Source organism: Sminthopsis crassicaudata, chromosome 1, assembly GCF_048593235.1.
Source record: "Sminthopsis crassicaudata isolate SCR6 chromosome 1, ASM4859323v1, whole genome shotgun sequence".
NCBI lineage: Eukaryota > Metazoa > Chordata > Mammalia > Dasyuromorphia > Dasyuridae > Sminthopsis > Sminthopsis crassicaudata.
The window spans coordinates 51,089,147-51,106,676 of NC_133617.1; the positions used below are offsets into that span (position 1 = coordinate 51,089,147).

At 45.9% G+C, this 17,530-nt stretch overlaps 1 long non-coding RNA gene across 1 annotated transcript; it reads right to left on the reverse strand.

Annotated features, from left to right (window-relative positions):
* Nucleotides 1-15,059: 15,059 nt before the first annotated feature.
* Nucleotides 15,060-16,560, reverse strand: LOC141562569 (uncharacterized). Its single transcript, XR_012488208.1, has 2 exons — nucleotides 16,266-16,560; nucleotides 15,060-15,348 (listed from the first exon to the last, which is right to left on the reverse strand). It is a non-coding gene; the product is annotated as an uncharacterized LOC141562569 (long non-coding RNA).
* Nucleotides 16,561-17,530: the final 970 nt, after the last annotated feature.

The following is a 17,530-nucleotide window of genomic DNA, read 5'->3' on the forward strand; positions in this document are numbered from 1 at the left end:
CTAGGAGTGATGAGGGACAGAGACGGGATGGGGCAAGGACCTTAGTTAGGGGTCCCTGCAGAGAGGATCCAAGTCTGCTATTCTCCTTCCTGAGCCCTCTCTGAGGACCCATGGAGAGCCTCTGAGGAAAGCCCAATTTCTGGAGTAAGACCTTAGCGCTTCCAGGTTAATGTCTATGATTAATTTCAACAAAAAGGGAATTAAATGGCTGATGACAACAGAAAGGGCTGAGGCTCGGAATACAGAAAACCTGGCTCGACAGCAAGGTTTTCCTCCGTTTTTGGCCTCAATCTTCCCATCTATGAAACAGAGCTGGATCAGCTGTGCCCGGCGTCCTCCCAGCTCTAAGTCTGAGGATCCCTTGTGCTTGTGAGGCTCACAGCCGCCTGCACTCCCAAAGGGGCAGGCGAAGCCCTGGGAGCCCTGGGAGGGGAGTCCAAACCCCACCCTTTCCCCTTCCTCTTCCTCACCCACCCCTTCTCCCCGGCCAGATGGGGCCTGAATTATCAGAGCAGACAGGGAGGGGTTAAGGCTTCACAATTAGAGGCTCAATTTAGAAATGAGGTTTAACTAGTTTAGAAATAAACCTCAGGAGGGTGGGCGGTTTTTCCCCTCTTGACTGATAGGAGCACAGGGCCTCTGTGGGTGTTTTTGGTATGGTTAGGTATTGGCTCTGGCAGTGCTTGTGCCTGTCTGTGAATTTTTGTAGCTCTGTGCATGTCTGTGGTTCCGTCTGTATACTTTTGTGTATACCTGCATCTCTTTGGTTATGTCCATATGCTTTTCTGTATACCTGTACCTGGGTCTCTGTATGCTTTTGTGTGTACCTGTAATGTTGATATATCTAGATGTATGTGGCCTTGAGTCTGTAATTGAGTCTATTTAGAGTTAGAAAGGACCTTAGAAGACCCACAGGCCAGGTGACTTACCTGAGGTCACACAGGTAGGGGTAAGGGCTTGCTGCTTGGAGTATTAGAAAGATTGAAGGAACTAAAATCAGGAAGAACGTGAGATCAAATTTGCTGTCCTGCCTCCACTTACCCAGCTGTGTGACTATTGGTAAATCACACACTCTCCGCCTTCGGTCTCATCATCCGTAAGACAGTAACAGTATTGTTCGGTTATTTTTCCAGTCTTCTCTGATATTTTGTGACCCCATTTGGGGTTTTCTTAGGGCAGATACTGCAGTGGATTGCCATTTCCTTCTCCAGCTTATTTTACAGATGAAGAAACTGAGGCAAACAGGATTAAGTGACTTGTCCAGTTTTGAATTCAGGTCCTTCTGACTCTAGGGCTGACATTTTGATGGGGAAGACATTATTCAAACACCTGTAACGGCCCCCCCACACACACACTCTACAGGATTCTGGTGTGAATCAAATGAGATAATGTGAAAAGTGTTTTGAATGTCTTAAAAATGGTACCCTGGGAAGCACAGACAATCTGGAATCAGAGCTGCCTGCACATCCTGTGGGTAAGGCACTTTACCTCAGCCTCTCCATCTGTGAAACGACAAGCTGACCTCCACAGAGCCTCTCGGTTCCACGTCTATGGCTGTGGATCCTCCACAAGCATCATCCCTAATGTTATTGTGGCTGGGATAGCCCCGTGCCGTTGCCCCGGTCTATGCTTGTTTGGCAGTTTGGGTGGTTGTGTGTATCTGGCTGGAGTTCGGTCTGTGTGTCTGTCACTGCATCTTTTCCCCAGGGGCAGGGACGTAGGCAGGGCCTGGGGAGAAGGAACATCAACGGCAGCTTAGAGTTCATAAGAATTTCAACAGTCATAAAGCCAGGGAATCCTACAAGCTGGTTCCTGCCCAGACCAGCGATGTTTATGTTCTGAACTAACCTGCAGATCAACTCTTCCCCTGAGTTGTTGGCCCCGGGCCCAGGCCAGCCCAGAGAGTTCTGGGCCCAGAGCCAGAAGAAGGTCTCTTGTGAAGAGACCCAGCCCCCACTCTCCAGCCTTTCCCCTTCTTCTTCACTAGTCCCTTCACACAAGAGATGGAGAGTTAGAGATTGTCAACTGGAAGGGGCCCTTCAGGGCCTCCGTGCCCAGACAACTGGCCTTCTCCGTTTCCTGACCATTTCCATATCCTCCTCCTGCACTGCTTGGAAGGTGGTTCTGGTTGTCTCGGGTGCATTTCTGTCTATTTAGTTTCTTTCACCTTTTAAAAGTCAGCATGAATCCTTTCCCCCCCCTCAAAAAAATGACCTTGTATTTATTTTGCATATACAAATATAAGAGTCCTGACTCCTGAATTTAACTACAAAAAGACTTAGACTCTCTTCCTCAAGCCTTTTTGCTGAGTTGCCATGGAGGGTCAGTCACAAGCTGTGTTATATATGATTATGCATGTATTACGTTAGATTATGTGTGATTTTGTGGACTTTAGAAGGTAGGAAATCAAAGATTCCTCCAACCACCAGAATCAGCAGCAGGAACAGTCCAGAACCACTGCCTAAGTCTGAGGAAAAACCAGCCTTGACCCTACCCAGCCTTGATTGACCCATCAGCTGAGATACCACATTCTGAAAGGAGCCAGCCCAACTGAGCAAGGGAGTAGCCTTCCCCATTACTGATTCACCCCGAATTGAACTTGCTGGGGACTCTGCCAAGCAAGAAAAGGATTTCCAGTGTTGCTATCTCTTCAACAAGAGAAATAGGCTCCCCAAGTACTCCAGTTCCCCGAGGAATAATTTTTTAGGGCTCTAATCTAAGGGGACTCCCAAGGAAGGGACAGAGAAGGTGGGAAACTTTTAAAAGGTATCCAGAATATAAGCGCGAGTCAGAGAACAGACAGTTTTATTCTCACAAGGAAAAAAGGGAACAAATGTATATAAAATGATTACAATCAATTGAGAAGTTACTACTCAAGTCTCCTTGGGACATTGCACTTCATATACAGCCCTGTTAGCATGGAAAGGGACTTTTCAGTGGTCTCCTTCTGTCTTTGTCATTGGGATGCTTTTCCCCTTGGTTCTTCCCTCTGCCGCTGCTTCTGCTGTTGCCAGTGTTGTCAATACAACTGATTCGGTAACCGTTTGTCACTGGCTACTAAAGTCATCAAGAAAGAGAAGCCTTCAGGGCAGCAATTGCCCCTTCAGTGTATCCATGTAGTACCAGCTTAGCCAATCAAATACCTACTATGTGCTAGGCACTTTTCTAAGCACTTTTTATAACATCTCATTAGATCTTCACACCAACCTTGGGAGATAGGTGTTATCCCCATTTTACAGATGAGAAAACTGAAGTAAGTCATTTTAACTTGCTCAAGCTACAACCCACTAAAACTGCATTTGAACTCAGGTCTTTCTAATTCCAAACCCAGTGTTCTAGACACGGTTCAACCTAGTTGTGTTATTATTGCTAGATCACTAGGAGGGAATCAATATATCTGTGCCTTCTCTGAATGGGGAGTTTGGGGAGGAAGGAAAAAGAGGGTCCTCCATCAAGGGCCATGAAAGAAATAAAAATCAGCATCTTTTAAGGTCCTGCAATGTGCCAGGCACAATGCTAAGTTTTAGAGGAACCGAGATCGACGTGAAACAAGGAGCTTGTGTTCTATAGGAGGAGAAGGCTTGTGCAAAATATATTAATATGGTACAAAATATATGGGAAATAACCACAAAGGAGGTGGGAACTCCCAGCTTCATCCTTGTCATGATGAAAGCCCAAGTCTTACAGATATCTGTATCAATATTTTCTCTTCCAACCCACTTTTAATTCACAGACAGTAAAACAAACCCCAAGAGGGACTTGCCCAAAGTCCCACATTGGGTGGCAGAGATAGGACTCCCTGAGCTCTTTTTGTCTCTCCCTTATATGACTGATTCTCCACACTGAGCCAAGCTACATTCTTTCCCTCGGGGGAAAACAGAAAGCTAGTTCTTTGAAGAACCGGGAGACTCCACCCTCCCATCTCTGAAACCATAAGGGGCTCTGCCCCCCTCCCCCCCCCAGATCTGGCAGTCCCGGCCAGAAATTCCAAGTTATGTTCTCAGACCACCTACCATCCATCTCTGGCATTCTAGGTCTTAAGATTTTCCAGTTCTGATATTATATGCAAAATGTTCTGGAGGCTTTTACAGCTCTGCTGTCTGTTCTACCCTCTCCAGCCCTTGTGGCTCTGATGTATATTCTACGGCCCTGTGGCCTGGTCTGATTCTGAGATTCTTGTGTCTTCATCTGCCGGCCTTTGAAACTTGACAGGTTCCACGCTCCTTAATTCAGCTTTTGTCTTAGTTCAGTTTTTGCTTTACTGTTCCCAGTACCTGTCATAAAGTAGGCCCTTAACAAATATTTGTTCAATGATTAATAGGTTTTCAGCTCTAAGAGTATATGTTTTGTGACCTGTGTTCTCAGGGCTCTCTCACTTCTGACCTGCTGTGTCCTAAGATCCCTCCCAGCTCTGACATTCTGTGTCCTGAGGTCCCCCAGACCCTGACCTCCTGGGTTCTAAGGGCCCTCCCAGCTCTGACCTCCTGGGTTCTAAGGGCCCTCCCAGCTCTGACCTCCTGGGTTCTAAGGGCCCTCCCAGCTCTGACCTCCTGGGTTCTAAGGGCCCTCCCAGCCCTGACCTCCTGGGTTCTAAGGGCCCTCCCAGCCCTGACCTCCTGGGTTCTAAGGGCCCTCCCAGCCCTGACCTCCTGTGTTCTAAGGGCCCTCCCAGCTCTGACCTCCTGGGTTCTAAGGGCCCTCCCAGCCCTGACCTCCTGGGTTCTAAGGGCCCTCCCAGCCCTGACCTCCTGGGTTCTAAGGGCCCTCCCAGCTCTGACCTCCTGGGTTCTAAGGGCCCTCCCAGCTCTGACCTCCTGGGTTCTAAGGGCCCTCCCAGCCCTGACCTCCTGGGTTCTAAGGGCCCTCCCAGCCCTGACCTCCTGGGTTCTAAGGGCCCTCCCAGCCCTGACCTCCTGGGTTCTAAGGGCCCTCCCAGCTCTGACCTCCTGGGTTCTAAGGGCCCTCCCAGCTCTGACCTCCTGGGTTCTAAGGGCCCTCCCAGCTCTGACCTCCTGGGTTCTAAGGGCCCTCCCAGCTCTGACCTCCTGGGTTCTAAGGGCCCTCCCAGCTCTGACCTCCTGGGTTCTAAGGGCCCTCCCAGCTCTGACCTCCTGGGTTCTAAGGGCCCTCCCAGCTCTGACCTCCTGGGTTCTAAGGGCCCTCCCAGCTCTGGCACTCTAAGGTGTTCTATCTCTCTCTGGGTCTCTGTAATTGCTGATCTGGGCAGAGTTTTTGGCCAGAGCTTTCCTCAAGCTTGATGGGGAGAAGTCTTTCTTGCTTCCACTTATCCAGTCAAAATTTCTGTTGCAAAGTCTATAAGGAGGGCAGAGGGATCAGTGTGTATATTTGGGGGATTTTCACCCCTGAGAAAGGGGGGCTAGGAGCTCCCTATCTCCTCCAAACCTGTCCATGGAGCAGCGACCTCGCTGCAATTAGCCTTCTCCTTCAGTCTGGGGGACTGTGCAACCTGATCCCAGGCCTGGCTCAGGCCATCTGTTTCCCCTTCTTCTCAGTGGGGAGGCAGGAATGCCCCATCAGCTCATGTCCAGCTCTGTTTCTCCAGGGCCAGATCGGGGGAAGCAGGATATGCAAGGGGTGAAGCAGGGTCGGGCTTTCCTGGCTGACCCACCAAACATTCTAGGGCCCCCTTTCCCCCTTCCTAAGGCCTTCCTGAGGTAGGGGATGGGAGTGGCTACCATCACTGGTAATTCTACTAAAAACAATGGCTTCTTCTCAATGGGTGGGGGAGAGGCTGGAGGGAGGGAGGGAATTTGGCACTCTAAATTAATATTTTAAAAAAATGAAATGCCAAAATACCAGTAATAATGGCTCCCATTTCTATAGTACGATTACATTTACAAAGTCTTCCCCACAAAAACTTTATGAGGTCAGCAGTTCACTTTACAAATGAAGAAACAGTCTCAGAAAGGAAGAAATTACAGCCAGATAAGACTCCAATCTAGGCCTTTGGACCATTGCTACGAATCCCTCTAACATAGTTGTTCTGTGTTGTAATATTGCGTATCACAGCTATCTCGTTTTTGTCTTTCCCCCCAGCAGGCTGTTAGATTCATGAAAGCAGAAATGTATCTCTCTAGTGTCTGATCTGCACTAAGTAGGCACCTAATAAGTATTTATTAAACTTAATTGAAACCATGTCTTCTAACTTCTGATAATAATAATAACAATAGCATTTACATATTGCTTTAAGTTTTGCAAAGTACAAACACTACTTCATTTGATCCTCGTGGCAACCTTGGGAGGTACGAGCTATTTTTATCCTCATTTTACAGATAAGAGGTCCAAGGCACAAAATGATTTGCCTGGGGTTATATACAGGAAATGTATAAGGCCAAATTTGAACTCAGATCTTCCTAATTCCCAATCCATTGAACCATCCAGCTGCCAAAATTCTGACTCCAAATCTTGCTCTATTACATCCTTCTGTTTATTTATAATCACAATCATAATCATTATTATGCCTTTTCTTGTTTTCAAGTTCTTCATCTTATTATAATTTTTAAAAATTTTCTTTTTTATGATAATTTTTTATTTTTCAAAATACATGCAAAGATAGTTTTATTACATAGTTTTGCTCTCCCTTCCCCCCACTCTTTTCTAGACAGCAAATAATCCAATATAGCATAAACATGTGCAGTTCTTTCAAACATATTTCCACTTTTATCATGCTTCATAGGAAAAACCAGATTAAAAAGATTAAACCAGATTAAAAACCAGATTTCCCCGTGACATGGCATGATGATTAGCTTTGGAATACCACCTGGAGAAACACAAAGCAGGATGTGGAGATTCCTGGGGAGCAGGAGAAGGTATAAACTCCTGAAGCATGCTCTCAAATGAGTTCTAATGAGGATGCGTACCTCCTATTAGGTAAACTCATGAATCTTCTTCCTGGGCATATTTCCCAAAGCAACCAACAACAGAGAGGAAAGTCCCATAGGTACAAAAAGATTTCATTAGTGAACCTTTTGTAATGGAAAGAACAAGAACTAAAGCGGGTACATTTCAGTGGGAGGATGGTCCAACAAATAGAAATATGGGAAGGGAATGCTATAAGAAATGATGGTGAGGAGTTTAGAGAAACTTTAAAGTATTTGTGTGAACTGATGCAAAGGATATTAAGCAAAAACAGCCAAGTTAGATAATGATCACAATCATGCACTGGAAGATAGCAGAACTTAGAGAGCAGTTGGGACCCTCTGGGGTCTCTGAAGGTTTGAACTAAAATGGACTTTGAATTCTATCTGTTTAGCAGGGAGGTGGGGCAGTTGATAGAATGTGGCATTTAGAGTCAGGGAGTTCTGAATTCAAATCCAGACTCAGACACTTAATAGCAGTGTGACTCTGGGTAAATCACTTAATCTCTATCTGTCCCAGTTTCCTAATCTGTAAAATCACTTACTTCCAAGAATTGTTGAGATGATAAAATGTTTGGAATAGCAATTGATATATAGTAATTGATATATAGTAAGCACTATATAAGTGTTAGCTATTGCCATTAATACTATATTAATATTATTCTAATAATAATATTGATTAACTAATATTAATATTTATAGTTATTCACTGCATAACTATTTCTCACTTCTGGTGATTATAAGGGTGAAAATCATAGTGCCAGCAGAAATAAGGTCTTAGGCATGAAGATGTTGTCCTTTTAAGATACTGCTGGTGTTTTACACATGATTGCTGCTAAGGATTTCAGAAGAAAGTCAGATTTGGATAATAATTAACTGGTTTAAAAGAAGATGCTAAGAAAAGATTAGAGATTTCTAAGCCATTGTTTAAAATGTAGTAATATGGTGATCAATTCTGATGGACAGGGCACTTTTCAAAAATGAACTGATTCAGACCAGTTCCAGTGATCTTGTGATGGAGAGAGCCATCTGCACCCAGAGAGAGGACTGTGTGTGGATCACAACAGAGCATTTTCACTTTTTCTGTTGTTCTTTGCTTGCATTTCCTGAGTTTTTTTTTTTTGTTTGTTTGTTTTTTGTATTCATTTTTTCAAATTACCCCCCCCTCCCTCTATTCCCTCCCCCCGATGACAGGCAATCCCATACATTTTACATGTGTTACAATATAGTCTAGGTACAATACATGTGTGTGAATATCATTTTCTTGTTGCACAATAAACATTAGAATCCGAAGGTACATGCAACCTGGGCAGACAGATATTAGTGCTAACAATTTACATTCCCCTCCCAGTGTTCCTTCTCTGGGTGCAGCTACCCCTGTCCATCACTGATCAACTGGAAGTGAGTTGGATCTTCTTTATGTTGAAGATTTCCACTTCCATCAGAATACATCCTCATACAGTATTGTTGTTGAAGTGTACAGTGATCTTCTGGTTCTGCTCATTTCACTCAGCATCAGTTGATTTAAGTCTCTCCAGGCCTCTCTGTATTCCTCCTGCTGGTCATTTCTTACAGAGCAATAATATTCCATAACCTTCATATACCATAATTTACCCAACCATTCTCCAACTGATGGACATCCATTCATCTTCCAGTTTCTAGCTACAACAAAAAGAGCTGCCACAAACATTTTGGCACATATATGACTCTTTCCGCTCTTTAGTATTTCTTTGGGATATAATCCCAGTAGTAGCGCTGCTGGGTCAAAGGGTATGCACAGTTTGATAACTTTTTGGGCATAATTCCAAATTGCTCTCCAGAATGGCTGGATTCTTTCGCAACTCCACCAGCAATGTATTAGTGTCCCAGTTTCCCCACATCCCCTCCAACATTTGTCATTATTTGTTCCTGTCATCTTAGCCAATCTGACAGGTGTGTAATGGTATCTCAAAGTTGTCTTAATTTGCATTTCTCTGATCAGTAGTGATTTGGAACACTCTTTCATATGAGTGGATATAGTTTCAATTTCTCCCTCTGAGAATTGTCTGTTCATATCCTTTGACCATTTATCAATTGGAGAATGATTCGGTTTCTTATAAATTAGGGTCAGTTCTCTATATATTTTGGAAATGAGACCTTTGTCAGAACCTTTGTTTTTAAAAATATTTTCCCAATTTGTTACTTCCCTTCTAATCTTGTTTGCATTAGTATTATTTGTACAGAAACTTTTTAGTTTGATGTAATCAAAATCTTCTATTTTGTGATCAATAATGATCTCTAGTTCTCCTCTGGTCATAAATTCCTTCCTCCTCCACAAGTGTGAGAGGTAGATTATCCTCTGTTCCTCTAATCTATTTATTATCTCCCTCTTTATGCCTAAATCATGGATCCATTTTGATCTTATCTTGGTATATGGTGTTAAGTGTGGATCCATATCTAATTTCTGTCATACTAATTTCCAGTTTTCCCAACAGTTTTTTCCGAATAATGAATTTTTATCCCTAATGTTGGAATCTTTGGGTTTGTCAAAGATTAGATTGCTATAGATGTACCCTTTTTTGTCCTTTGTATCTAATCTGTTCCACTGATCTACCGGTCTATTTCTTAGCCAATACCAAATGGTTTTGGTGACTGCTGCTATATAATATAGCTTTAGATCAGGTACACTTAGACCACCTTCCTCTGAGTTTTTTTTCATTAGTTCCCTTGCAATTCTCGACCTTTTATTCTTCCATATGAATTTTGTTGTTATTTTTTCTAGGTCATTGAAATAGTTTCTTGGGAGTCTGATTGGTATAGCACTAAATAAATAGATTAGTTTGGGGAGTATTGTCATCTTTATTATATTCGCTTGGCCTATCCAAGAGCACTGAATGTCTTTCCAATTATTTAAATCTGATTTTATTTTTGTGGCAAGTGTTTTGTAATTTTTCTCATATAATTCCTGACTTTTCTTTGGTAGATGGATTCCCAAATATTTTATACTCTCAACATTTGTTTGGAATGGAATTTCTCTTTGTATCTCTTGCTGTTGCATTTTGTTAGTGATATATAAAAATGCCGAGGATTTATGTGGATTTATTTTGTATCCTGCCACTTTGCTGAAATTTTGAATTATTTCTAGTAGCTTTTTAGCAGAGTCTTTGGGGTTCTCTAAGTATACCATCATGTCATCTGCAAAAAGTGCTGAGTTTTTTTTTTTCCTTCTTGATCCGATTTTTCTTGTGCAGCAAGATAACTGTATAAATATGTATCCATACATTAGATTTAACATGTATTTTAATATATTTAACATGTGTGGGACTACTTGCCTTCTAGGGGAGGGGGATGGGAGGAAAGAGAGGAAAAGTTGGAACAGAAGATTTTGCAAGGCTCAATGTTGAAAAATTACCCATGCATATGTTTTGTAAATAAAAAGCTTTAATTAAAAAAAGACAAAAAATTTAAAAAAAAGGTTGAAACATGGGTAATAGAATGAGAAGGAAGCCAGAGGTGGGGAGCAGTACGAGGAGTTAAGGACACAACTAATGCCTTCTATGTGTCAGGTACTATGTGGGGATAAGTAAAACACTTTATAAAGTCTTTGCTGAACTCCAGGCATTGTGCTAAAAGCTGGAGATACAAATAGAAGTAAAAAAGAAAGATTGTCTCTACACCAAAGGAGATTACATTCTAGTAATTACAACACAGAGAAGTGCAGAAGACCAAAGAATCAGAGGTAGAAACCTGGAGGAGGAGGATGCAGAGTTAGAGGTGTTTACATTTTGAGAAGGTCACTGGGGCAGAGGTGGAAAAATAGTTTGGGAAGTTAGGAGATGAGTTTTGATTAGAAGTGTTAAAGAACTGGAGATACAAAGAAAAATGAAAACCAGTTCCTATTCTCAAGGAGCCAACCCTCACTAGGGAGACTGTTAAATAAGCCAAGATGCCCCTACGACCCAGGTCATGTCCAGCTGTCCTGATGTTTGTCCTCCCAATGGACTTCTATGACCCTGGAAGTCTCAGAGAGAGAGGCTGATAACTTTGTGCAGTTCTGCTTCCCTTAAATCCAATTCATGAGAAAGTCACCCTGATATAGAACTGGTCCTCTTTGAAAATGAAGGACAAACAATCAGCACACCTCTGTTGTAGTCTACAATTTACAAAGCACTTCCTAAACTATTTCCACTCCTTCTTCTCAACCTGGAACCTTTATCCACCGTGCTGGCCCCCTTTTCTTTCTTTTTCTTTTTTAGGTTTTTCTTATTTATGTCATTATTGAAGTTTTTTATTTTCAAAACATATGCATGGATAATTTTTCAACATTGACCCTTGCAAAACCTTCTGTTCCAAATTTCCCCTCCTTCCTCCCACCTCTTCCCTTAGTTAGCAAGTAACCCAATATATGTTAAACATATTAAAATATATGTTGAATCCAATATATGTATACACATTTATACAATGATCTTGCTCCACAAGAAAAATCAGATCAAGAAGGAAAAATAAATGAGAAAGAAAACAAAATGCAAGCAAACAGCAAAAATAGTGAAAATGCTGGGTTGTGATCCACGCTCAGTTTCCACAGCCCTCTCTGAGTGTAGATGGGTCTCTTCCTCACAAAATCACTGGAACTTGCTGGCCCCCTTTTCTTGTTGATGAGCTCCTTTGCAGGTTTCCATTTTAGGCCCTGGCCCAGGTTGGTCATGTTGTGCTTCTGACTCTCTATACTTCATTACCACATTCCCTGTAAGTACTCCTTGTACTCTCTTTCTACCCGATAGGATTCTTTTTTATGCTGTATTCCTCCATTGGAATTTAAGTTTCTTAAGGACATAGGCTGTCCTTCTGCTTATATTAATATCCCTAGCGCTAGCATTATTATGCTTAATAAATACTTGGGGCTTACTTGCCTGCCTGCCTTCCATGGGAAGAAGGCACAACAGGGACTAATATTGTTCCCAGGTCCCACAATTAGCTGAGTCTAGAACCCAGTTCTTCCTGTATATTCTCAGTCCATTGTGTTTTCTACGGTTGCAATGAATTAGGTCAAACTCTTCTGAGTGGAAAATCCAAGGGCTAAAGAATGCTCTTGTCTAGTTTATGACAGGCAGTTAGATGGACAGCTTCTAGAGTTCATTGATCACTGAGCAATTCTTGGAACCAAAACTGCAAGTGGATCCAGGCCAGGATCTGAACAGTGGGAGAGTGGATGGCTCTTGAAAAATTTCAAAGATATCTTAATGGCCTCCAGTTTCTCCCTACATCAATCAATACCAGGATTATGCTGGTAGTATTGTATAACTGAGACATAGGTCACCGGTCTTCAAAGACAGATTATCAGCCAGAGGGAGGAACAGGAAGATGTAAATACATTACAAAGAGAGAATGATAAGGGAAGAGTGGTGTGAAGGATAGTATCAAAGATATGTATGATTGATAAAGAAATAGGCTGCCCGTGTGTCAGAGCAAAAGAGAACCATCGGACAGCTTGTGGACTTCATTAAAATCTGCTTTATTATAAGAGAAACCAAGAGAGGATCTCAACACATGAAGTGGACCAGACTGAAGGTAGAAAGAGGTATCATAGGATAGAAAAGTTTGAATGGATCGGAAGCTGCATTGTGGGAGGAAATAATATCTTGGATGGGATCACAGAGACACTGGAGTATTAAGCAGGGGCTAAGGCAGCTGAAAAAAAACCAGGAAGGCCAGACCTTGAGTTCTGGGTATGGAAAGAGGGAGCCTAGCTGGATTCATGGGGTGTATAAGAGTGAGTTGTGTGGGATGGGCTGATGGGAGTGCTATGGCCTGGGCTTGGAGGCATTCTTGAGAATCAGGTTACTCAGGAAAGGTCAGCTCTTCCCAGAATGCCACCCTCTAGGCTTTTTCCTCCTCCATCAGGGGCCCTCCTTGAAGACCAGACTTCCTATTATTTCCCCTTAGATACCCATTCCCAATGACCAGAAGATGCTCCCCGAGATCCTTCTGTAAGGATGAAGGAGAGGGAGAAATCCATATTGTCTTGTCTTCAGGGAGCTTACAATCTGGGTATGGTGATTAGACAAAATAAGTGATGAAACCTGGATTTGTCATAAAATCACAGAATTTCAGGCAACTAGTTGGTTAGAACATAGACCCTGGAGTCAGGAGGACCTGAGTCAAATCTAGCCTCAGACATTTCATACTTACTAGTTGCCTTTCCCCTCCTCCCCCCAATCCCAGATTTTAAAAGGCACCTAAAGGGTCCTAATTATAGACCAAAGGAATCTACATTATAGCTTACCTGACAAGTGGGCTTTTTTGTGGAGGCAGAACCTCCACTTTGGGACAGCTCTCCTTCTTAGTAAGTTGGGTTTTGAGGATGTGTGTCAGTGGGTGGATTTCCAGTTAAAATTGTCTTTTCTCCCTCCATCCATACTGTGTCTGCCCTCAGAGTTTAACACTGTGCCCACCGGAAGGCCCTTTAAGTACTTAAAAATGCTTTTGATTACAGCCCTCTAAATACTTTAAATGGTTTTAATGTCAGCACTTAATCTTTCCTTCTCCAGGCTAAATAAACATTCCTAGTTCCTCCATCTGAGCCACCTGGGACATGCATTCAAGGCCTTTCCACATTCCAGTGGCCTTCCTTCAGACACTCCAGTTTATCAAGGTTCTTAAAATGTGGCTCCTATCACTAACCTCAGAACTCCAGACGGGATTTGGCTAAGGCAGAGGATGCTTTCAGTGGAACTCTCAATGTAACTCCAAGATCAAATTTGATTTTTTTTTTTGGCTGTAAAATCCTGATCTTGTTGATTTACATGGAACTGATGGTAGCTTCACACACACACAGAGATCCCAGCTATATCTAAAGACAATAATAATGATTATAATAATATTATAATAATAAAGTCTCTATGATGCTTTACAGTTTTGACGTGCTCCATTTCCCTCCCATCACTGGTCTAAAGATTTCTCCCAATTCTTTTTAACACATGAGATAATATTTATAAGGCACATTGCTCTACAGTGTATATAAATGGTAGCTATTATCATGATCCTGTCTTCTAATGACCCTCCAGGTTCTTCCTCCTATCCCTCAACTCTGACATTCTATGCTTCTTTGATCTGGACCTCAGTTTTAGCATCTGAAAAATGCTCCTGGACCTCACTGAAAGAACTCAAATAACAGAAAAGGCAAAAAATTGTCTTGTAGATGGTAAAACACCATGTGTACAATTGTTATTGTCATGAGACTGAGATGTGATCGGTGGGGAGGCTTATGTGTGTGTGTGCATGTGTTTGAGTGAAAAAGAAAGAGGCAGAGGGGGAAAAGGAGAGAAAGAAAGAGACAGAGAAGTAGTAGCTCCTGGCTGTTTTATGACCCCAGCAAAGACTCAACTTCCTCAGTTTCTGAAAAAAGATGCTTAGAAATGAGAGTTTGGAGGTGAAAGGGTGGAGTGAGTTGGAATCAGACTTATTTGTGAGGGACTGGATCTTCTACCCGGGAAGGAGGATATTGGGGGAGGGAAACAGCCCAGCTCTTAGAGATACTGCCTCCCCGGGGGGGTGGGGTGGGGGGGTGGGAAACTGGGCAGGGGCTCGCTGGGAGATTCTGCTTCTCCAGGGTCCTTCCCTCACCTATCCATCATCTGTCCAGGCAAATGATCCTGAAGCTTGTGTGTAGGAGGACAGAAGAGGAGAGTTCATAGAGTACCCTAAGTTATCAGAGAGGGAAAGTACAGCTGCTATGAAGTCCCACCTCCATTCTCCCTTCTGCTTTTCTCCCCTTTTCCCTCCCTTTGCTTTTCTCTCTCTTTCACACATCCTCCCTCCTCCCTCCTTCTCTCCCTTTCCTATCTCCTCCTCTTCCCCTCCTCCTCCTCCCCCTCCTCTTCCTTTCCCCCCTCTTTCCCCTTCCTCTTCTCCCACCAGATTCAGGGGAGAGAAGGGGCCCTCTACTAGTACTTGGTTTAACCCCTTCTATTCCGAGGACTGACCCAGCAGAAGAGTTCTCAGGAAACTAATGGGATAGGGCCAAAGCCAGGGAACGAAGCCCAGGATGCTTTCCCCTGAGCTCTCCTCCAGTCTGGGGCATGCGGGAAAGATAAATCTGGGCCAGGCCAGCCCAGGTGGCCAGGTCCCATTTCCTCTCCTCTGCCCCAACTCCTGCTTAAGGGGCATCTCACTCCAATAGGAGTGGGAAGAAGAGAGAGGATGACTGTAATTATGATAATAATATGTGAAATCTTCCATTCCTAAAGAGCTTTGAAATTTACAAAAGGTTTCCTCTTCAAGAGTCCTACGAGATAATTTATGACTCTCCTCAGTCTTTTTTGCAGATGCAGATTTTGAGGTTCTCTGGAGAAGAGATGAGGAAGCATCTTCTGAGAAGTGGGACCCATGTGTGAGCAGTGTGGCCCCCTCCACGTCTCTTGGTCCTGCCCGATGGCTTCTTTGTTACAGGAGAGCTCATTTAGGTGGGAAGACACATCCAGAACTGGTTGTGCTGCAAAAACAAAGGGCATCCATGAAATGGACTAAAAAAGGAAAGAGAAACTGAGGCTGAATGTGATTTACTCCCCCCTCCCCTAGATGGAATAAGTGGCAGAGTGAGAATTAGAAGCCGGCTCCTGATGGGAGATGCCAGTGGTTTTCCATAAGGAAGATTGGGGGAGGGGTGAGAGGGTGAGACCTGGTTCAGTCCCTATCTTTCCTCCTTATTATTCAGATTGTTCTTCCCGGTCGTGCTAGGCCAAGCCGGCCTGGAATTCAAGAAGCCTGGATCGATGTCCCCTTGCAGGGGCCTTTTGGGCTCCATGGGCCTCTTGCTCCTCAGCTATAGCACGGGGGAGCTTGGCCTGTGCCCTTGGAGCTAGACTGAGACAACTCAGATGTGTGAGTGTACATGAATCAAAGCCCCCTTTCTCTTTCCTTCTCTTCCCCCCCTTACGCAAAGGAAGGGATTGGGGTCTGACGGGTGGAGGAGGGGGATGATTTCGAGCAGAGCCGCGAACAGGAACTCTAGCGGGTGGGACAAGGGGGGCAGTGAGGAGGAAGATGTGCCCCCATCACCCCTCCTGGCCCAGGCCCCCCAAGTCTGGTAGCAAAATGTGAGCAGAGAAGCCGCCCTCCCTTGGATTGGTGCGCTCTGGAACAACGCCCAGCCGGCCCCGAGTTAGTTCCTGCTTGGGTAGGAAAATGAGAGGTAATTATGAAAGGGCACAGGTAGGGAGGGAGCCCAATTAAAATGTGTACTGGGGGGGGGGGGAGGCCGGGCAGGCAGCAGGCCGGTCCTGCCCCGCCCCGGGGCCCAGCTGGGTGGAAGGCTCCTTTTCCCAAGGCTTCGGAAGCTGCCAGGGGGCCGATGTGGGCCGTCTCTGCCCCTGGGCCGGGCACTTTCTCCGGGGCGTAAATGGGGAGCACCTCGGACTAAAACGGGAGTGGGTCTTCGGGAGGTGATGGCAGTCGGACGCGGGAGGCCCTTAGGCCGTCCTGCGCTCTCTTAGGTCTTTCCCCTCGGAGAGGAGAGGGAGTCCCTGGGGGGCGTCCTGGGCAGCTCAGGGGCGAGGAGCTCAGCCCAGCCCGCTTCTCTCCGGGCCTCCCCTCCCCCTCCCTCCGCCACCGCGGGCGGGGGAGCACTTCCAGGTACTTCGGGCCCCGCAGGAGTTAAGCCGGGCTGGCCGCGGGCGGCTGAGGGGGCGGACCCGCGTCAGCCTCTGACGTCAAGTCCGTGCTGGAGCCCGTGCGCAGCTCGGTGGCGGCGGTGGCGGCGGGGCGGGGGAGGGGGAGAGCGCAGAGTTCAGATCGTGACTGCCGCCCGCCCCGGAGGCCCCCGTGGGGGGGGGGGGGGAGCGTGGGCCCCGGCGGCCGGCCTGGCCGGACGCATGACCTCCCGGAACAGCGGAGCTGGCTAACACTTAGCCCCCCTCTCCTTCTCCCTTCCCTCCCCCCCTCCCCCCCGGCGCCCCCGTGTCAGAGCTCACAGCACCGACCGACGTAGCTGAACGTCACAGCCAGACGGGCCGTGGCGCCTAAAACGTCAGCGCCGGGAGCAGACCCGGAACGCCGGATCCCAAATGTCAGGAGGCGGCGTCCTCAGTGACGAGGCTCCGCTGGGCCGCAGGCCTGGCTTCGAGCTCCCGCCGTCGCGAAGCTTCTCCGGGCCCCGGTTTCCGCCCCCCGTAAATGAGGGGGCTGCTCTAGGGGACCCCAAACAGGCCCAAGTTTATTACTCCCGGGTTCTCCCGGGAGCTCGAAACCCACGTCCCCATTTTACAGAGGAGGAAACTGAGGCAGCCCAGCGCCTCCTGCAGGCCTCCGTGGGCCCGGCCCGGGTTCGACCAGGCCACGAACAGGAATTCTAGCGAGAGGGACGAGTGGGGGGCAGGGAGAAGGAAGATGTGCCCCCATCACCCTTCGGAAAGGGAAAGCCGCTGCCTCCCCTCGAGGAAGTCACAGGCCGCTGGGCTAAGCGAAGGGCGGGGTCGCCCAGAGTGAGGGCGGGGGTCTCAGCCGGGATCCAGATTTGAGCCTTTTGTGGCTTTGCACGAAGCAGGCAGGGGTCCCTGCTCTCCCCGCCGCTTCCCAGGGCTTCTTCCGGCCCTTCCGGGAAAGCCCCCAGGGAGGGGAGTTGGGGAGGGGTCCCAGGCTGGATTTCTGGGGCCCAACAGCTTGGAAAATACCCTCCC